Here is a 23,101-nt window from a genome sequence, read left to right on the forward strand (position 1 = left end):
TCATTCCCTAGAGATACATCTTTATATAATTGAATAGTGGTCTGATACAAGGATGATTAGCTTTAATGATTCAAAACAAGTAGTCTTTTTTTAACCCGATGAAAGGTGCCAAGTGAATACCCAAGTTTAATTTTCAAAAATGAAATATGAACCTGAAAGGAGAGTCAACGAGATTTGTCTATTAGGGATTAATTTGTTCATCGATCTTTCTTGGAATTACCAATTAATTTAGTTTTTTTTTAATAATGTACAAGAAGTTGTTTTACTCTATTGCCTGAAAACAGTAATATTAAGATATCAACTTTTACTTTTTCTCTTTTTTAGCCCCCCCCCCCTCTTGTCTACCTTTCTACCTCTGTTTTTCATCTGACTATTTTTGGTTTCAATGCAATGTCTATGTATTTCTTTACTTTTGCGTAAACTTGTTTGTGCGACTTTCAATACTTTTTTTCCTTTATTGAAAAGTAGTATTTTGTCGTACATGGATATAAAAGTGATATCTAAAGTTTTTGACTAGTTGTTCTATAGTTTAGAAACCAGTTTTGTAATATATATATTTTTTGATATGAATGTGATATTTTGAGCTCTGCCTCTTTGTTGTATTATTTAGAAACCAGTTTTAATGCATATTATGTTTTCTATATTAGTTTTTACTCTATAGGTGTTAAAAATTGATTTAAAAAAATGTAAATTCCTATAAAAGTATCCACTTTCCTTCTTGTGATCTATTGTTCATGTACCTTTTTTACTTATTCAAAATAATTTTGTACCATCCAAGAAGATTTGAAAAATTTTGAGTAAAGATGATCTCCTTGAGGATCACTCGTCCCTTACCGAACCTATGAAATGAACCATACGCCATAATACTTGACGCTCAAAGATTTATTCTTATATATTATATTAAAACAGAATCAACAGAATCTAATAACATACTAAGTAAATTACTAATTTAAATACTGTAATTGTTTTCAATTTTATTGATCTTTTTTACTAGCTATATTTTTAATAAACCTTGTGACTCTTTAAGTGCAAATGCAAATTTAAACTCCCTTTGAAGACCCGAACATAATTTTAACTTTTATAAAGAAAGTAAATATTTATTCCTATATTGAAGGCTTCAGGCACTTGAAGGTATCTGATATACCAGTGTTCTATTCCCCGATTTTGACAATTTGAGGTTTCAAATGCCTTTTCTACATTCTTCTGAAGTACTCACAAAAAGAATATTATGGAAAAACATCCACATGAACATCGTTCCAGAAAGAAGTGCAACGCTAGATACAGCTCTTCCTCAATAAATCGGTTCTTGGCATTCCTCCCTTAGATAATTGGATCGATATCCTTACCTTAGTGTCTGCCATGATGGTTGAATAAAGGGGAGAAAATGTGAGAGAGCACGTTTGAGGGAGGAGAATTCATGTAGCATTAGAAAAATGTCATCGACACTACTGCAAACCTTTCATTCAGAGGGTAGAGCTAGTCATTTGTAGAGGTGCAGCTCACCTTGTTTTCCCTATTCTGGATCTTTTAGAGTTGTACTATGAGTGTCTTAGGGAATTCGGCATATAGAAGATATTCTTATCTTCTCTGATACAGGACTCTGAAAGTGGAATAATTTGGATGGATGGAAGATTATTTTTGCAGCAAAAAGTTACTCTGAAAAAGTCCTTCTTTGGTAGGAGTAATTTGTACTAATTTATTTTTTTTTAATATTTGTGGATTTTACGAAATTATTTTGAAAAAAGTAAACAAAACACCCGAATAAAAGATCAAAAGATGGAAGGTTAATCCTTTTTATAGGAAGTTACATTCTTTTAAATCATGTCTTAGAACCGTTATAGTAAAAAATAATATAGAAAATATATTATTTATATAAACTGTTTTCTGAATAAAACAACTAATTGGTAAAATCGCAAGATATTAATTTCAAATTCCAAAATATAGATTGTATAAAACTGGATCCTAACCTATAGAACAATTAGTTAAAAACTGTATATATCACTTTTATATCCACGTATGACCAAATAATGTTTTTTTAACAAATGACAAAAAGGTATTGAAAAACACAAAGACAAAGTTATTTAAAAGTAACAAAAAAGAAAGAGATAGCAAAGAGACAATACAGAGGCAAAGACAAAAGAGGCAAAGTAAGAAAAAAGAATTCAAATCAACAAAAAACACGCAGCACTGAGTGTAAGGAAAAATATCTAAAATGACAAGAGAATTTTCTCTCTGATTTAGACTTCCCCTTCCTACACCTTCTATCTGTAAACTATTGTTTTTTAGTGCTTCGAATAAGCTTCTCATTACAAATGCTTGGCTCATGTGTTTTAAGATTGTTTTTTTTTGTATAGATTTGGACCAAAATGGCAGACTCTGGTATTTACAGCTAAAAAAGGGGAGGCAGCGATAGAGCCCCCCTTCCCCCTGTATAAAATAGTTTCTGTTCGTTTTAATTTTCAATGCTGCTTTTCACTTTTAATAGAAATCAATTTTTCTTTTTATTTTATAGCTTGCAAACATCAAAGCTAAGATTGTAATTTGATATAAAATTGTTGATCTCAAATCGTGCCAGGATACCCACTATTAATCTCCATGAAAATCCCCCCCCAATGAAAATTCCTTCCGTGTGAATTTCCCCACGAGAAGTTCACCCAAGCTTAATTTATCTTCTCCTCTAGAAGTTTTCCCCTGGCCATTCTGTCCACGCAATAATCTCTTCTTGACAATTACCTCTAGAAAATTTTCTTTGCTTTCATATACTTTTTATTTTATATCTGATTATTTTTTAGATACTCTCAGGATTCTCCTTTTCCTTCTTGAAGACATTTTTCCAAGTTATCATCTCCCCCACCCACCCATAGAAACTCCCCCTTGAAAATCAGTCATATATTAACAAATGATAAATACTATATATAGAAAAGTGAAAAATAATACTTTTATCCGGCTTCCCAACCACACAAAATTCCCTTCCCCTACAAGAAAATTCCTCAATGTAAAAATCGCCCTTTCTATCCTCCCCCAAGAAAAATATCCCCCCCCCCCACAAAAATATGTCTATAAAGTAATTTAAGTAAGTTTGATTGCACTAGACCTTTAAAGTCCCAAATGGTGAAGCTTTCTCCCAGTGAACTATTGGGGGTCAAGTAATCCTCAAAAACATGGTGTACTGATCTTTCAACTATGTTGAATAAAATGGCTATTCCAATATTTTTATAAGATTGTTTTTGGTGGTGGGGAATTAGAGACTTGGCTGGGGGGGGGGGGGGGGGTTCTAGCTGTTCCACAATATAACTAGGGCTTATGATTTATATAGGGCTTATTATAAATAACATAACAAATTATGTTATTTTCTTCAAAGAGGGTGCAAATTTGGATTTGCACTTAAAGAGTCACATAGTTTACAAGAAGTACAGTTAACAATACAACTCGAATAACATCGAAATTAAGTAGACCCCCTTGATTTTTGATAATTTAATATACAGGAATGAATCTTCCTGTGTCAAGTACTGTGTCTTGATTTTCATCGTTTAGATGGGGTAGGGGATGGCTAATACTAAAGAAGTTTATTTTTACCCACCATATTTGAACTTTTCCTAGATTTTACGACGTTATTTTAGAAAATTAAAAAGGTGCCCAAATAATAAATCCCAAAATGGAAGGTTAACATTTTGTTTTGGAAGGTACATTCTTTAAAATTACATTTTAGAACGTAAAGAGTAAAACATGTTATAGAAAACATTTTATATAGGTTCCTAAAATGTAGAATTTTATCACATTAAAAGGACACTAAAACTTTTAATTTCCCTTCGAAGAAAACCTCGGGCATTATTTTCGGACCACTGGGTTATTTTCAAGATATCACTTTCATATTCAAAATTATACATTGTATTAAAAAAGGTTTCTAAACTATAGAAAAAGTAGGTAAAAACAGAAGGTTTCATTTTCATATCCACGTGCAACAAAATATTTTTTTTTAACAAATGACCAAAAATCATTGAAAATCGCAAAGACAATGTTAGTCAGAAGTAACAAAAAAGGTACAGATAATAGAAATAAAAATAAATAGGGAAAGAGGGCTCGGGTTTTAAGAAAAAATAGAAAAAGAAAGAAATTTGCATTTTTAAATAAAGTGGAAATATTAATATAGAGTTTGTTATGCTATAGATTAAAAAAACTTCTTCTAAAGTATTATGAGCATCATATTATATCTAAAGAATGAATATTGAGTGAAAGGAGTTACATTAACAATTAAACAGAAAATGTTAATTTTCAAAACAAACTGTTTTTGTTTCAACAAACGTAAGGAGCAACAATAAAACTTAAAATGAACTGGAATTATAATGTATATAAGGCGTTTGTCTCCTCTTCAATACCTCGCTCTTTACGCCAAAGTTTGAACTTTGTTCCAATTCTTTAAGAATAACCCCTGAAGAACCCCTGAATTGTCCTATACACATGCTAATATTTATTCCTTAAAGTTTTAACAATTTGTTTATTTATTACAGTAACAAAATTGAAAACATTTCAGACATATTTTCGTTTCAGAAAAGTGCAAATTATGCTTTTGTCTTAAAGGGGGTGTAAATTTGCATTTGCACTTAAAGAGTACCACAGTTTACAAGAATTACAGTTAATAAAAAAGATAAAATAAAATCAAAATTGATTTTTAAGTTATTATAACAACATAAGTAGATTCTCTTTATTTTTGATAATATAATATACATGGATGAATCTTTGTGTGCCATGTATTTTGGCTTGAGGTTCATCGTGTAGCTGGAAGGAGGAATGCCTGATCCTAAGGAAGTTCAGTTTTGTTCACCGTTATTTAACTCTTCCTAGATTTTACTACGTAATTTTAGAAAAGTGAAAAAGATAGTCTAAATAATAGATCAGAAAATGGAAGCTTAACACTTTATTTTTCAAAGTTATATTTTTAAAATAATATTATTCATCTTATAGAGCAAGAAATACAATAGAAAATATAATCTGTATAGAAACCCATTTTTAAACTGTAGAATAAATAGGAGAAAACATAAAACATAACTTTCATGCTTAAAAATAACCATTATGTAAAAACAGGTTTCTTAACTGCAGAAAAAGTAGGTAAAAACTCAAGATACTATTTTTTTTATCCACGTACAGTAAGATACTGTTTTTGTTTTAAACAGAGGACCAGAAAATTAATCAAAGTTACAAAGACGATTATACTCAGAAGTGACAATAATGGTAAGGAGAGTAGAGATTAACAGAAATTGGGAGAAAGAGTAGGTGTCTAAGAAAAAATAAAGAGAAAGAGGAAGAATAGTATTTTTAAATAAATTGGAAGTCTTAATATTGGCGTGGTCAAGCTATAGAGTAAAAATATATCTTGTAAAATATTATGTAGAAATAAATAAGTATCAACTGAAAACACACAATATTGAGTGAAATGAGTCACTCTAACATTTAATATGAATTAAATACGTAAAAATTAGTTTTTCAACTGAAAGTAATAAGCAACATTAAAACATAAAGTAAACAAAATTATTACGTTAATGAGTGGGTTTGCCCCTTCATTAATACCTAGATCTCTACGCTAAATTTCGAAATTTGTTTAAATCTTTTAAGAATGACCCCTGAATTACAAAGGCTGTTTAATTAGAGTAAATAGCTCTTCTGAAAGTACTAAAATAAAACCCTAGCGTCATTTAGAAAGCGGCAGTACCTCTCCTGTATGAAATAGTTTCTTATTGCTTTAGGTATTAGTGCTGTATTTTGTTCCTTTGATTTGAACTAAATCCAGCATGCTCAAAAAGTTGGTTGTAACTCGCCAAGGTTCTCTGCCATAGAGTTAGACGGAGCAAAACGATCCCTTAAATTCTGCACATCTTCGTAGGACGAGTTACAGGAAGGATTTAATTGACATTCTTCAGGACTACTTTTTGTTTGGCTCATGTTGATATTGAATCCAACCTTTCAAGCTTGTTCTCTCATAACTGCCAGCGATGCTCGAAGTTCTTCGAGGGTGTTTGTCATGAGTGCTAAATCTTCAGCGAATTCAACATCGCTTAAAATTCTGTCACAAAACATAAAGCAAATATTCTGTTGAATAGCGGTCTTCATCATAACGTAGTAAAACATATAATTTATTAGACATAATTAAATAGTTCAGTAGCCTCGATACATCCCTGATAAACCCTAGTAGGAAAGCAGAAAATCTCGGTTTGATGAAATTCTTGAGCTTCAATTACTTCAACGTTCCTAAGGGAGCCAATAGATTATTTTCTTAAGAGTTGCCTAGAGTAAAAGAATGTATCTATAGATATATGTTACTTTGTAACAATCAGTACAAGAGCCAATAGTGAAGAAATGGGCCAAAAATGTCTAGAATTTGATGGGATGTAAGAACTGCACTATTTTAGATAATTATAATCAAACTTGTGGATCGTTCCATCCATTTAAGCTATAAAGAGAACAAGCAGTTCAAATTGAGAATTTTAATTTTGATATTGAAAAATGTTAGGACTAGCAAATTAGAGGATTTCTATGGTACAACTGTCACTATGATAAGTGTGAACAGTTGAATATACCTACCTGGGTATGGTATAGAAATACGCCATAAGAACTTTTAGTTTATTTCTAAGAAATTAGAATAGTCATGGTTTAAAATTGTCTACGCTTCAATCGTTGGAATAATTAGAGTGTCACGTTGTTACATGATCACTCTGAAGACAATGGCTATTATGATTATAAGCTAACAAATTTTTGGCTTTTATAGTAAATGAATATTTATTTCGTGATATTACAGTGAATAGCATATTGAAAAATGTAAGTTTCGGATTTTACAGAATCTAACACGTAGTATATTACGATATTATTTTAGCAAAGTAACAAAGGCACTTAAATAACTAAAATAGAAGGTTAATACCTTCTTTTTTATAGGAATATTATATTATTGAAAACAACATTGCAGGGAGTGACTATTGAGTAAAACTTGCTATAGAATATACATTATGTCTAAAAACAGGCGTATAAACTATGGAACAAAAAGGTAAGAACTCCTGATATCTTATTCATATTCAAAAATATATATTGCATAAAATCAGGTTTCAAACAGTATAGAACAAGTAGTAAAAATGCATTATGTCTCTTTTATTTCTGTGTTTGACGAAATGTGCAAAAACAAAAACGAGGAAATGTTGAAAAAACAATGAAGTAAAGTCATAAGTAATAAAGATGATAAAGACAGCAGGGAGAAAAAGAATTTTTCGCTTTTTAAAGAGTTCACAAAAACAATTTTTGGTGGGAATGATTCTTCTTTTGATGCAAATGCAAATTTTACATTTTTTACATAGGAGTTTGATTCCACTAGAGCAAAGTTTTCTTTTATCCTGAATAAGATGGATAATTTTTTATTAGGGTCAATTGATTTATTAAGGTTGTTATCTTCCTTTTTCAAAAATTGGGTAGATTTTTTATAGGTAACATTAACCCATCCAACTTTTCATGGTAATTAATTTTCATACCCAACTTTTTAAAGAAAATTTGAAAGTTTTTGAATTTCACCTACTTTGAATAAGGATCAACATTCAATTCTTTTGATGTATCTAATATTATCAAGACCCAGAGATTCCAGTTAATATCTTACTCAGACTTTAGGTTACTATTTAGCTGTATCACTACTTGCATACAGTTTGATGCAACTTATTGTTTGATAAACCAAAATGAATAAAATATTATTTACTTTTTTATTTTACCTTCGTCATAAAGATTATGTTAATAAGAAAAAAAAACAATTAACAAAAAGAAACTCTGGCTGCTTGAAAGAATTGCAAAGAGCTCTACTGAATCAAAGACGAGCAGGAAAAAAGTCATATAATCTTCCAGGTGTAAAACTACCAAAAATCCCCTCAATAAATAAATAAAACCAAAAACAAAAAGATATTAGAATGAAAAACCGAGTTAAACTAAAAACAAGCAGAAATTAATATGATTAGACCCGTCAACCTTCAAGCCATCTAAACAGTAGACATAATTTGTAATTTGTACTTACCACGATTCCATCTTAAAACCAGAAAATAATTTGTACTTTACTGATAAAAATATAATAAACAAATGAAGGTGAATTTTAAATTATATATTATATATATATATATATATATATATATATATATATATATATATATATATATATATATATATATATATATATATATATATATATATATATATATATATATATATATATATATATATATATATATATATATATATATATATATATACATATATGATGATATTTGTTCTTTAAAGTCTTAATAATGATTTTTATTCAGATGTTTTCCGGATGGGATTCACTTTCGCTGAATCCAACCAATTATGACCTACCACTTCCATGTGGAAGATGTGGTAATTAGGAATATTATAACACTGTTACGTGTCTAATGATGCTTGACAAAGGATACATTTGTCTTTTGGGGATAACCACCCACCAAAGCTTTTTTTATGTGGTAATGATAAACAATAATTGAAAGCCTTGGACAAAATATACTTTTGTACAGGACCTTTACTACGTCTACCGACCATCCAAACAGACCTGTTTCCGTCGGCTCACTACATTGTACCTGGTTTCAAATAAAAGTTTGACCAGTTCCTATAGTAAGTATACTCAGGCAAAACATCTATTATTTGCATAACTGACACCAACCTCAGCTCTGAAGTAAAGAGCAGTGGGATCAAGCTCCACGGGTGAATCCTGACAGCTTTGGTTACTGAGGAGACATAGAAACTTAACATAGAAACTTATGCTTTCATGGGTGATCATAATGCCATAATCGCATTTGGAAACATTTGTATTCCACCTCTAAGAAAGGATCAGCAGACAATATGTCTATGCAAAAAGAGGTTAATTGGGAAGGTTCGGGTAGTACTCTTTGTTCTCAGCCGTGGGGAGCCTTTGTCATTAAAGGCACAGAAAAAGTGCCTAAATATGCTTCCAATATCCTTATATTATTGGAAAGTATTCTGATACATGAATGATGAACTTTAATGTATCAAAAACAAAGAAGCTGCTTATTATAAAAAAAAATGTGCCATTTGCACACCACAATTCAGTTTCAACAATGAAACTGCAAGGAGAGCTGACGAGTTTGATCTACTAGGGATTTAGTTCTTCACCAATCATTCTTGGAAAAACCACTTTGAACCAGGGTGAGCTCAAAACAACTTTTGCTGCAACGCTCTTTTTCCATTCAGCTCAATTATCCTAGTTTAAAAGTTGTGTATCAGATCCTCAGTTGAATCAGGATACCCACTATATCCTGGTGCTCCTATAACACTGACAGCACCACCAAAAATCAATCCATAGAAGAGAAAACGGGAATAGCTGTGCCTCTATACACGAGTCGGTCAACCATTTAAATGGAAGGCTTGATGCACCGTCGATGACTGTTTTTTTTTAAATGAATGAATTCATCACCCTCAAACAAGCTCTATCGCATTTATCCCCCTTTATTTAGCCGTAGGTACAGTGTTTGAATCAACATGAGGAAGGATCAAAGTTCGATCAAATTATCTAAAGGAGGACACACTCGTAACTGAGTACTTGAGCAAAAACTTCATGCAGTGTTGCCCTTCTATCTTTAACAATCTTTCTGCTTACTTTATTCCAGCAAGCCCCTCTATTTACACCTCTTAGAAATGGTTGAGCAGAAAGTTAAGACCTTGAGGTTTAAAAACGAGGTAATTGAATAGCAGAATATCAAAAACATTTAAGTACCTTAAGCCGGGACTGAAGAAAAAAAAATGTACTTACTTTCCATAGAGTATTAATTATTTTCTGGTCGCTCTATATATATATATATATATATATATATATATATATATATATATATATATATATATATATATATATATATATATATATATGTATATATATATATATGATAATATTTGTTCTTTAAAGTCTTAATAATGATTTTTTTTCATATGTTTTCCGGATGGGATTCACTTTTGCTGACTCCCAACCAATTATGAGCTACCATTTCCATGTTGAAGATGTGAAAACTTAAAATTCACCTTTATTTGTTTTATTATATTTTTATCAATAAAGTACAAATTATTTTCTGGTCTTAAGATGGAATCGGGGTAAGTACAAATTACAAATTAAGTTTACTGTTGAGATGGCTTGAAGGTTGCCGGGCCTAATCATATTAATTTCTGCATGTTTTTAGTTTAACTCGGTTCTTTATTGTAATATCTTTTTGTTTTTGGTTTTATTATTTATTGAGGGGATTTTTGGTAGTTTTACGTCTGGAAGATTATGTGACCTTTTTCCTGCTCGTCTTTGATTCAGTAGAGCTCTTTGTATTTCTTTCAAGCAGCCAGAGTTTCTTTTTGTTAATTTGTCTTTTTTTTTAACATAATCTTGATGACGAAAGTAAAATAAAAAAGTAAATAATGTTCCATTCATTTTGATTTATCAAACAATAAGTTGCATAAAACTCTATGCAAGTAGTGATTCAGCTAAATAGTAACCTAAAATCTGAGTACGATATAAATTGAAATCTCTGGGTCTTGATAACATTAGATACATCAACAGAATTGAATGTTGATCCTTATTCAAGTAGGTGAAATTCAAAAACTTTCATATTTTCTTTCAAAAGTTGGGTATGAAAATTAATTACCATCAAAAGTTGGAAGGGTTAATGTTACCTATAGAAAATCTACCCAATTTTTGAAAAAGGTAGATAGCACCCCTAGTAAATCAATTGATCTTAATAAAAAATAATCCATATTATTCAGGATATAAGAAAACTTTGCTGTAGTGGAATCAAACTCCTATGTAAAAAATGTATAATTTGCATTTTCATGAAAAGAAGAATCATTCCCACCAAAAAATGTTTTGAGAACTCTTTAAAAAGCAAAAACTTCTTTTTCGCCCTGCTGTCTTTATCATCTTTATTGCTTATGAATTTACTTCATTCTTTTTTCAACATTTCCACGTTTTTTGTTTTCGTACATTTCGTCGAAAACAGAAATAACAGAGGCATATTGGATTTTCACTACTTGTTCTATACTGTTTGAAACCTGTTTTTATGCAATATATATTTTTGAATATTAACAAGACATCAGGAGTCCTTACCTTTTTGTTCTATAGTTTATAAACCTGTATTTAGACATAATGTATATTCTATAGCAGGTGTTACTCAATAGTCACTCCTTGCAATGTTGTTTTCAATAATGTAATATTCCTATAAAAAAAAGGTATTAACCTTCAATTTTCTGATCAATTATTAAGATGCTTTTGTTTCTTTGCTAAAATAATATCTTAAAATACTACGTGTTACATTCTGTAAAATCCAAAATTTATATGTTTCAATATGCTATTCACTGTAATATTGAAATAAATATTCATTTTAGAGCACCAATGGTAGAGCACCTCTACACAAGACTAACTCCACCCTCTAAATGAAAGGTTTGTAGTAGTGTCGATGACTTTTTTCTAATACTAGATGAATTTTCCTCCCTTAAACGTGCTCTCTCACATTTTCTCCCCTTCATTCAACCATCATGGCAGACCCTAAGGTAAAGACATCGATTCAATTATCTAAACGAGGAATGCCAAGAACCGAGTTATTGAGGAAGAGCTGCATCCGGCGCTGCACTTCTATCAGGAACGATGTTCATGGGGACGTTTTTTCCAGAATTTTCTTTTTGTGACTTCTTCAGAAGAATGTAGAACAGGCATTTAAAACCTCAAGTTGTCAAAACTGGGGAATAGAATACTGGTATATTAGACTCCATTAAGTGCCTGAAGCCTTGAATATAGGAAGAAAATATTCACTTTCTTCATAAAAGTAAAAATTATGTTCAGGTCTTCAAAGGGAGTTTAAATTTGCATTTGAATTTAAAGAGTCACAAAAGTTTATTAAAAATATAGCAAGCAAAAAAGATCAACAAAATTAAAAACAATTACAGTAACTAATTTAGTAATTCACTTAGTATGTTATTAGACTCTTTTGATTCTGTTTTAATATAATATATAAGAAAAAATATTTGAGCGTCAAGTATTATGGTTTGTGGTTCATTTTATAGGTTCGGAAAGGGACGAATGATCCTCAAGGAGATCATCTTTACTCAAAATTTCTTTAATTTCCTTGGATAGTGCAACATCATTTTGAATAAGTATAAAGGTATATTAACAATAGATCACAAGAAAAAAAGTTGATACTTTTATAGGAATTTACATTCTTATAAATCATTTTTTAGAACCTATAGAGTAAAAACTAATATAGAAAGCATAATATACATTAAAACTGGTTTTTAAATAATACAACAAAGAAGCAGAACTCAAGATATCACATTCATATACAAAAATATATACATTACAAAACTGGTTTCTAAACTATAGAACAACTAGTCAAATACTCTACATATCACTTTTATATCCATGTACGACAAAATACTGCTTTTCAACGAAGGACAAAAAAGTATTGAAAGTTGCAAAGACATGTTTATTCAAAAGTAAAGAAATATATAGAGATGGCATTGAAACAAAAATAGTCAGACAAAAAAAGAGGTAGAAAGATAGAGGTAGAAAGGTAGTTCCAAGAAAGATCAATGGAAGAATTAATCCCCAATAGACAAATCTCGTTGACTCTTCTTTCAGGTTCAAATTTCGTTTTGAAAATTAAACTTGGGTATTCACTTGGCACCTTTCATCGGGTTAAAAAAAGATCACAAGTTTTGAAGCTTTAAAGCTGATCATCCCTGTATCAGGGCACTATTTAATTTTATAAATATGTATTTCTAGGGAATGAGAGACTTGTTTCGAGTCTTCGTGCTTAAATATGGCTGAATTTGTTGTGCAATCTGTGGGAAAGTGATGGAGGGGGCTTGCAAAGTTATATACCATGTTATTTGTCCCATTCATTGATGGACCGTTTTTTTTGGGAAGGTTCTGGAGAAAAAGCGTAAAAGTGCAAATTATATACCTGTCTTTAGAAGGAATTGGGGTAAGTGCAAATTATATATATTGTTCAGAAGCCATGAGGATTGACGGCCCTAACCTTGTTAGTTTCTGCTAGTTTTGAGTTTAACTCGATTATTTATTGTATTATCTGTTTGATTTAGATATTATCTATTTATTATGATGACTTTTGAAAGTTTTACACCTGGAAGATTATTTGACTTTATTGGGTTTGCAGTTAGGACAGCCTTCGTAGTACAACCTGATAAGGTGCACTATTTATTACTTTTTTAAATATAGTATTTATTATTTTGAAATATATGACTGATTTTCAAGAAGGATGAAGAGACTCCTTGGAATATATCAGAAACTATAAGAAATATAATAAAATCTATTTGAAAGTAAAGAAAATTTTTAGAGGGAATCGTCATGGGAAAATTTTCTATGAAGATGAAATGGTTTAGCAACTCTATGGTAGAACACCTAAAATTTACTATGATAAGTGTGAACGGTTGAATATACCTACCTTAGTATGGTATAGAAATACACTATAAGAACTTTTAGTTTATTTCTAAGAAACTAGAATAGTCATGGTTTAAAATTGTTTACGCTTCAATCGTTGGAATAATTAGAGAATCAGGTTTTGACATCATCACTCTGAAGACAGAGTGATGACCAAACAATAGAAAAAATAATATAGACAAATAATTCAGAGGCAACACCCAACATAAGGGCTCATCAGGAGAATACACTGGCCTATATAGGGTTTCGCCACTCTAAATTCTCTACCCAGCACAGTATATATATATATATATATATATATATATATATATATATATATATATATATATATATATATATATATATATATATATATATATATATATATATATATATATACATATGTTAGGTAAATGACGACTTATACTTATTGATGACATGACTGCCTGTCCATGGATTATTCTTTATGGTTGATTGTGTATGGCTATGCTGTTTTACCTATGTGATCTTATGGATGAGTAGGTTAAAGCCTCATTCAAGTGCGAGTCTATATTAATCACTAATTTAGGAAAAGTGTCTTCTTTTTCTCCTTCTGTCTCTTTCTTCTCTTTTTTTTATTTTTTATTTTTTTTAATGTGTTTGTGCTGTTGCATTGGTGATTTCTCTTTTTAATATATATATATATATATATATATATATATATATATATATATATATATATATATATATATATATATATATATATATATATATATATATATACATGATAATGTTTGTTCTTCAAAAGTCTTAATAATGATTTTTATTCAGATGTTTTCCGGATGGGATTCACTTTTGTCGAATCTCAACCAATTATGAGTAACCACCTCCATGTTGAAGATGTGGTAATTAGGAATATTATAACACCGTTACCTTTGTCTACTGACCATGTCTACAGACCTATAAGACCTTTACCACGTCTACCGACCATCCAACCAGACCTGTTTACGTCGGCTCTCTGCATTGTACCTGGTTTCAAATCAAAGTTTGATCAGTTCCTATAGTTAGTAAACTCAGGCAAAACGTCTATTATTTGCATAACTGGCACCAATCTTAGCTTTGACATACAGAGCAGTGGGTTCAAGCTCCACGGGTGAATCTTGACAGCTTTGGTTACTGAGGAGGAGGTACGGTTGTTTATCTTTTGAGCCATATACCACAATCATACCAAAATATACCAGATTCAGTAGGTAAAGAAGCTGTTTGGGTTAGTGTGATCCTCCCAAATAAGTCTGTGATTTTGAGTACAGTGTTTAATCCTCATACCAGCAATATTACCGGCTGCCTTGACGACATTTGGGGCATGTACGCTAAGTCTTCTATTATCCTCTATGGCAACTTCAACCTCCATTGTAACGTTTGGCTTTGCCACGAAAATACTGACAAGGAGGGGTCATAATTGAATGTTCCAACTCTCATACGGTATAGAAACTTGTCAATCTTGACAAGTATTATAGCCAAAAGGGGTCGTCTTTTTTTGACATCTTCATTACAGATTGTGTTGACTCCTTTAACATAATTACTAATGTTTTCACAGGCAATCATGTTACCATAATCGTATGTGGAAACATTTGTATTCCACCTCTAAAAAAGGATCAGTAGACAATGTGCCTATACAAAAAGAGGTTAATTGGGGCGGTTCGGGTAACACTCTTTGTTCTCAGCCGTGGGGAGCCTTTCTCATTCAAGGCCCAGAGAAAGTGGCTAACAAGTACCAGAAGGCCATATTTGACTATTTTGAAAAATATATCCCTTGAACTTGATCCAGCTATTCAGAAAGGACAAACGATGAATCTTCCCCCAGTTTAAGAAGGCTAGAAAAGCAAAAGGCATGCAAGTGTTGGATTTATCAAGAGCGAAGAGAAAAAAGATTCCACTCTTTAACACGTACATGAATGCTGTTAATTTGAATTAGATGTCCCGGGCTTGGAAAGAGGAGAAATTTGCCCCAAGGCTCAATATACTTGGGAAGTAGTTGGTGGAGATTTTTAGAGGAGGTTTCGCCGTCATCCAGGGCCTTCGTTTCCTCCTCTATTGATTAACAGGACTGTGGAACAAGATCCATGGGAAAAGACAAAAGCTCTTTCTAAAGCATTTCCCAAATTCTAGAGTCTGGATGAAGACAGTATGGAAGTACAAAATTTCTCCAACCAAACTGTTAATGGCTTGTATTTTGTGAAACTTTCTGCTCTCAATATCCTTCTTATATTACGGCATCTTGCTTTGACCAAAGCCATAGATCCTGACAACACACCAAATGTTGTCTTAAAATCATGTAGACCGATTTAGCTGAACAATTGTCATTAGTTTTCTGGATATACTTTCGCTGCGGAATCTTTCCAAAAATATTCCACTTATTTCTCCACAAATCTATTGATGTTATACTTGTTCTAAAACCGGTTACTATGTGTCAGTACCAGTAAGAGTGATAAAGAGCTTTGTCTTTTCTCCTCTTGCAGAGTTCACTTCACAAGGCTAGATTTTGTTTTGCTTTTTGTATTTTTCCTCTTTCTCTTTTTGTGCACTGTGGACGACTTGGTGGAGGTCCTTGTCGAAATATTTGCTTGAATCTCGTCTTCTTATTTTGCTACTGGCTGACAAAATACTCATTTCTTACCTATTTAATGACCTATGTGATTCCCCAGTTTAAGAAGGCTAGAAAAGCAAAAGGCATGCAAGTGTTGGCTTTCATCAAGAGCGAAGAGAAAAAAGATTCCATTCTTTAACACGTACATGACTTGGTGGAGGTCCTTGTCGAAATATTTACTTGAATCTCGTCTTCTTATTTTGCTACTGGATGAAAAAAATCCTCATTTCTCACCTATTTAATTTTTCTCTTTTTATTTATTATTTCCTTTCTTGATTTCATAAAGAGCTTTCTTTCCGATCGTTCACTGTTGGATGTCCTCAGTTGGTTAATTTTCCATGAAAATTAAGGGAAAGCAGGGGCTCCCAAGGGCAGTGTTTTGGGACCTACACGTCACTTTATCCATATAAATTACATGGGAGACCACCTTGCATAATCTTCGAAACACTTTTCCGACCATAGCATGACATACTCAGCCATCCAGAAACCGAATGAAACAAAACGTGCTTCAAATATCCTTACAAAATTGAAAAATAGTCTGATACATGAAAGATTAACTTTAATGCATCAAAAACAAAGAAGTTGCTTAAAATCCGAAAAACTGTGCCATTTGCACACCCCAATTCTTTTTCAACAATGAAACTGCAAGGAGAGCGGACGAGTTTCATCTACTAGGTATTCATTTCTTCACCAATTTTTCTTGGAATAACCACTTTGAACCAGGGTGAGCTCAGAACAGCTTTTGCCGCAGGAATCTTTTTTCCATTCAGCTCAATTATCCTAGTTTTAATGTTGTGTATCAGATCCTCAGCTAAATCAGGATACCCACTATATCCTGCTGCTCCTATAAAACTGATAACACCACCTAAAAAATACATAGAAGGTTAAACGGGAATAGCTGTTCATCTATACACGAGTCGGTCCATCATTTAATTGGAAGGCTTGATGCACCGTCGATGACTGTTTTTAAAAAATGAATGAATTCATCACCCTCAAACAAGGTCTCTTGCACTCATCCCCCTTTATATAGCCATAGGTACAGTGTTTGGATCAACATGAGGAAGGATCAAAGTTTGATCAAATTATCTAAAGGAGGACACACTCTTAACTGAGTACTTGAGCAAAAACTTCATGCAGCGTTGCCCTTCTATCTGGAACAATCTTTCTGCTTACTTTAATGCAGCAAGCCCCTCAGTTTACACATTTTAGAGACGGTTGAGCAGAAATTTAAGACCTTGAGGTTTAAAAACGAGGTAATTGAATAGCATGATATCAAAAACCTTTAAGTACCTTCAGCCGTGACTAAAGAAAAAAAAATGTGCTTACTTTCCATAGAGTATAAATTATGTTCTGGTCTCCAAACAGGAAACAAATTTGCACTGGCTCTTAAAGAATGATAAAGTTTGTCAGAAATAATGTTAATAAAAGAGCTATAATAAAAGTCTTAATAGCTTTTAAAATATATACCCTAGATTTTTGTTTTATAATATATAGGAATAAATCTTTGTTAGTCAAGTCTTGTGGCTTATCGTTCATCGGACACTTTTTCAACTTTTCATGAATTTAACGACATTGTTTTAGAAAAGTCAAAAAAAGCACCCAAATAATTAATCAGGATATTGTAAGTTAATACTATTTATAGTAAGTAAAATTCATTAGGAAAAAATTTTGAATCTATAGTTAAAAACTGTTATAGAAAACATATTATGCATAAAAACAGGTTTTTAAACAATAGAACAAAAATATAAAAACTCAACATATCACTTTCATACCCAAAAATGTATATTCTTTAACAAAGACTAGGTTAGTCAGAAGTAATGAAAAAGGTGCAGATAGCAGAGAGACAAACAAAGAGGCAGATAAAACTGGGGGAATCTAAAAGAGATAAAACGAAACTAGCACTTTTAAATAAAGCTGAAATCTCAATATTTTCGTTTTTGGTCAATAGAGTAAAAACACTTCTACTAAACTATTTAGTAAAAAAATGAACTGAAAAATACGCAATATTGAGTCTTAGGAGCATCATTAAGATTTAAAAGGAATTAAAATAATTTTATGTCTGATATAGGATTCCCCTTCATACAGCTATGATTGAGGAAGAGGCATTACCCCTCCTATATAAAAATAGTTTTTGTTCGTTTTAATTTTTATGTTTCTTTTTGCTTTCAGTAGAATTTTTTTTTCTTTTTAATAAGTTGATACAGCTGTTTATGTTCTATTGCTTGTAAACATCAAAGCTCAGTTTGTAACTGGATATAAAATCGTTATTCTCAAATTACTCTGGGATATCAACCTTCCTTCTTTGTAAAAATTCTTCCCCCTTTTCCCTGAGAATTCCTTTTGCTTGAATGTATTCCCTACAAAAAGTTCACCCTAACTCAAATTCCTCTTCTCCTCTTAAAGTTTTGTCTGAACCATTTCATCTTCACAAAAAAATTTCCCTTGACAATTCCCTCTAAAAAATTATCTTTAATTTCATAGAGATTCTATTTTATTTCTTATAGTTTATGATATAATCCCAGAATCTCTTCATCCTTCTTGAAAAAAATTATCTGAGTAAAAATCCCCCATTAGAAAATCAGTCATAAATTTCGAAATAACATATACTATATTTAAAAAAGTGATAAATAGTACACTTTATCAGGCTCTACTACCAAGGCTGTCCTATTGGCGGTCCCAATAAAATCAAATAATCTTCCTGGCGTAAAACTACCACAAGTCATCAAAATGAATAAATAATACCTAATACAAACAGATAATACAATAAATAATCGACTTAAACTCAAACCTAGCAGAAACTAACAAGGTTAGGGCTGTCAACCCTCATGCCTTCTTAACAATAGACATAATTTGCACTTACCCCAATTACTTCTAAAGATAGGTATATTATTTGCAATTCTACGCTTTTACTCCAGAACCTTCCCAAAAAAACAGTCCGCCAATGAAATGGAAAAACAACATGGGAGATAACTTTGCAATCCCCCCGCATCATTTTCCCGAAGATAGCACACCAAATTCAGCCATCTTTAAGCACGAAGACTCAAGACAAGTCTCTCATTCCCTAGAGATACATCTTTATAAAATTGAATAGTGGTCTGATACAAGGATGATTAGCTTTAATGATTCAAAACAAGTAATCTTTTTTTAACCCGATGAAAGGTGCCAAGTGAACACCCAAGTTTAATTTTCAAAAATGAAATATGAACCTGAAAAGAGAGTCAACGAGATTTGTCTATTAGGGATTAATTTGTTCATCGATCTTTCTTGGAATTACCAATTAATTTAGTTTTTTTTCTTAATAATGTACAAGAAGTTGTTTTACTCTATTGCCTGAAAACAGTAATATTAAGATTTGAACTTTTACTTTTTCTCTTTTTAGCCCCCCCCCCCTCTTGTCTATCTTTCTACCTCTTTTTTTCATCTGACTTTTTTTGGTTTCAATTCCATCTCTATGTATTTCTTTACTTTTGCATAAACTTGTCTTTGCGACTTTCAATACTTTTTTTCCTTTGTTGAAAAGTAGTATTTTGTCGTACATGGATATAAAAGTGATATCTAAAGTTTTTGAATAGTTGTTCTATAGTTTATAAACCAGTTTTGTAATATATATATATTTTTGGATATGAATGTGATATCTTGAGCTCTGCCTCTTTGTTGTATTATTTAGAAACCAGTTTTAATGCATATTACGTTTTCTATATTAGTTTTTACTCTATAGGTGTTAAAAATTGATTTAAAAGAATGAAAATTCCTATAAAAGTATCCACTTTCCTTCTTGTGATCTATTGTTCATGTACCTTTTTTACTTATTCAAAATAATGTTGTACCATCCAAGAAGATTTAAAAAATTTTGAGTAAAGATGATCTCCTCGAGGATCACTCGTCCCTTACCAAACCTATGAAATGAACCATACGCCATAATACTTGACGCTCAAAGATTTATTCTTATATATTATATTAAAACAGAATCAATAGAATCTAATAACATACTAAGTAAATTACTAATTTAAATACTGTAATTGTTTTCAATTTTATTGATCTTTTTTACTAGCTATATTTTTAATAAACCTTGTGACTCTTTAAGTGCAAATGCAAATTTAAACTCCCTTTGAAGACCCAAACATAATTTTAAATTTTATGAAGAAAGTAAATATTTTATTCCTATATTGAAGGCTTCAGGCACTTGAAGGTATCTGATATACCAGTATTCTATTCCCCGGTTTTGACAATTTGAGGTTTCAAATGCCTTTTCTACATTCTTTTGATGTAGTCACAAAAAGAATATTATGGAAAAACGTCCCCATAAACATCTTTCCAGATAGAAGTGCAACGCTGGATACAACTCTTCCTCAATAACTCGGTTCTTGGCATTCCTCGCTTAGATAGTTGGATTTATATCCTTACCTTAGTGTCTGCCATGATGGTTGAATAAAGGGAAGAAAATGTGAGTGAGCACGTTTGAGGGAGGAGAATTCATGTAGCATTAGAAAAAAGTCATCGACACTACTGCAAACCTTTCATTCAGAGGGTAGAGCTAGTCATTTGTAGAGGTGCAGCTCACCTTGTTTTCCCTATTCTTGATCTTTTAGAGTTGTACTATGAGTGTCTTAGGGAATTACGCATATAGAAGATATTTTTATCTTCTCTGATACAGGACTCTGAAAGTGGAATAATTGGGATGGATGGAAGATGATTTTTGCAGCAAAAAGTCACTCTGAAAAAGTCCTTCTTTGGCAGGAGTAATTTCTACTAATTTATTTTTTTTGAATCTTTGTGGATTTTACGAAATTATTTTGAAAAAACTAAACAAAACACCCGAATAAAAGATCAAAAGATGGAAGGTTAATCCTTTTTATAGGAAGTTACATTCTTTTAAATCATGTCTTAGAAACGTTATAGTAGAACATAATATAGAATATATATTATTTATATAAACTGTTTTCTGAATAAAACAACTAATTGGTAAAAACGCAAGATATTACTTTCAAATTCAAAAATATAGATTGTAAAAAACTGGATCCTAACCTATAGAATAATTAGTTAAAAACTGTATATATCACTTTTATATCCACGCATGACCAAATAATGTTTTTTTAACAAAGGACAAAAAGGTATTGAAAAACACAAAGACAAAGTTATTTAGAACTAACAAAAAAGAAAGAGATAGCAAAGAGACAATACAGAGGCAAATACAAAAGAGGCAAAGTAATAAAAAAGAATTCAAATCAACGAAAAACACGCAGTACTGAGTGTAAGGAAAAATATTTAAAATGAAAAGAGAATTTTCTCTCTGATTTAGACTTCCCCTTCCTAACTTTCTATCTGTAAACTATTGTTTTTAAGTGCTTCGAATAAGCTTCTCATTACAAATGCTTGGCTCATGTGTTTTAGGATTGTTTTTTTGTATAGATTTGGACCTAAATGGCAGACACTGGTATTTACAGCTAAAAAAGGGGAGGCAGCGATATAGCCCCCCTTCCCCCTGTATAAAATAGTTTCTGTTCGTTTTAATTTTCAATGCTGCTTTTCACTTTTAGTAGAAATTAATTTTTCTTTTTATTTTATAGCTTGCAAACATCAATGCTAAGATTGTAATTTGATATAAAATTGTTAATCTCCAATCCTGCCAGGATAACCACTTTTAATCTCCATGAAAATCCCCCCCCCATTGAAAATTCCTTCTGTGTGAATAATTTCTCCACGAGAAGTTCACACAAGCTTAATTTTTCTTCTCCTCTAGAAGTTTTCTCCAGGCCATTCTATCCACGCAATAATCTCTTCTTGACAATTACCTCTAGAAAATTTTCTTTGCTTTCATATACTTTTTATTTTATATCTGATCATTGTTTAGATGCTCTCAGGATTCTCCTTTTCCTTCTTGAAGACATTTTTCCGAGTTATTATCTCCCCCACCCGCCCATAGAAACTCCCCCTTGAACATCAGTCATATATTAACAAATAATAAATACTATATATAGAAAAGTGAAAAATAGTACTTTTTATCCGGCTTCCCAACCACACAAAATTCCCTTCCCCTATAAGAAAATTCCTCAATGTAAAAATCATTCTTCCTATCCTCCCCCAAGAAAAATCTCACCCCCCCCCCACAAAAATATGTCTATAAAGTAATTTAAGTAATTTTGATTGCACTAGACCTTTAAAGTCCCAAATGGTGATACCTTCTCCCATTGAACTATTGGGGGTCAAATAATCCTCAAAAAAATTGTGTATTGACCTTTCAACTATGTTGAATAAAATGGCTATTCCAATATTTTTATAAGATGTTTATTGGTGGTGGGAAAATAGAGAAGTGGTTGGGGGGGGATCTAGCTGTTTCGCAGTGTATTTGATCAGTTAAAAAGGAAACTAGGACTTATGATTTACAATCAAATGAACTCATAGAAATAAAAATATTTCTAATATACTTTCTTTTTAGAAAAGTACAAATTATGTTATTTTCTTCAAAGAGGATGCAAATTTGCATTTGCATTTAAAGAGTCTGATACTTTACAAGAAATACAGTTAACAATACAACTCGAATAACATCAAAATTGGTTTTTAAGTTATATTGACACTATAAGTATAGACCCCCTTGATTTTTGATATTATAATATATATAATAGTTATATTATATATATATATATATATATATATATATATATATATATATATATATATATATATATATATATATATATTATATATATATATATATATATATATATATATATATATATATATATATATATATATATATATATATATTATATTATATTATAAAATATATAATATATAATATATATAATATATAATAGTCTTTATTTTCATCGTTTAGCTGGGGTAGGGGATGCCTAATAGTAAAGAATTCATTTTTACCCACCATTTTTGAACTCTTCTTAGATTTTACAACGTTATTTTAGAAAAATAACATACCCAATAATAATACCCAAAAAAATAGATCCAATAATGGAAGTTTAATATTTTGTTTTGGAAGCTATATTCTTAAAATAATATTTTAACAT

At 31.0% G+C, this 23,101-nt stretch overlaps 2 long non-coding RNA genes across 2 annotated transcripts in view; one reads left to right on the top strand and one right to left on the bottom strand.

Annotated features, from left to right (window-relative positions):
• The window catches only part of LOC136025436 (uncharacterized), a 222,620-nt gene that overhangs the window by 193,456 nt on the left and 6,063 nt on the right, over nt 1-23,101 (top strand). Inside the window, exon 4 of the long non-coding RNA XR_010617102.1 lies at nt 12,797-12,998. This is a non-coding gene — a long non-coding RNA (uncharacterized LOC136025436). The remainder of the gene's footprint in view (nt 1-12,796; nt 12,999-23,101) is intronic.
• On the bottom strand, nt 16,622-19,453 carry LOC136025437 (uncharacterized). The gene is made up of 2 exons (XR_010617103.1): nt 17,406-19,453; nt 16,622-16,944 (listed from the first exon to the last, which is right to left on the bottom strand). It is a non-coding gene; the product is annotated as an uncharacterized LOC136025437 (long non-coding RNA).

Source organism: Artemia franciscana, chromosome 3, assembly GCF_032884065.1.
Source record: "Artemia franciscana chromosome 3, ASM3288406v1, whole genome shotgun sequence".
Lineage (NCBI taxonomy): Eukaryota > Metazoa > Arthropoda > Branchiopoda > Anostraca > Artemiidae > Artemia > Artemia franciscana.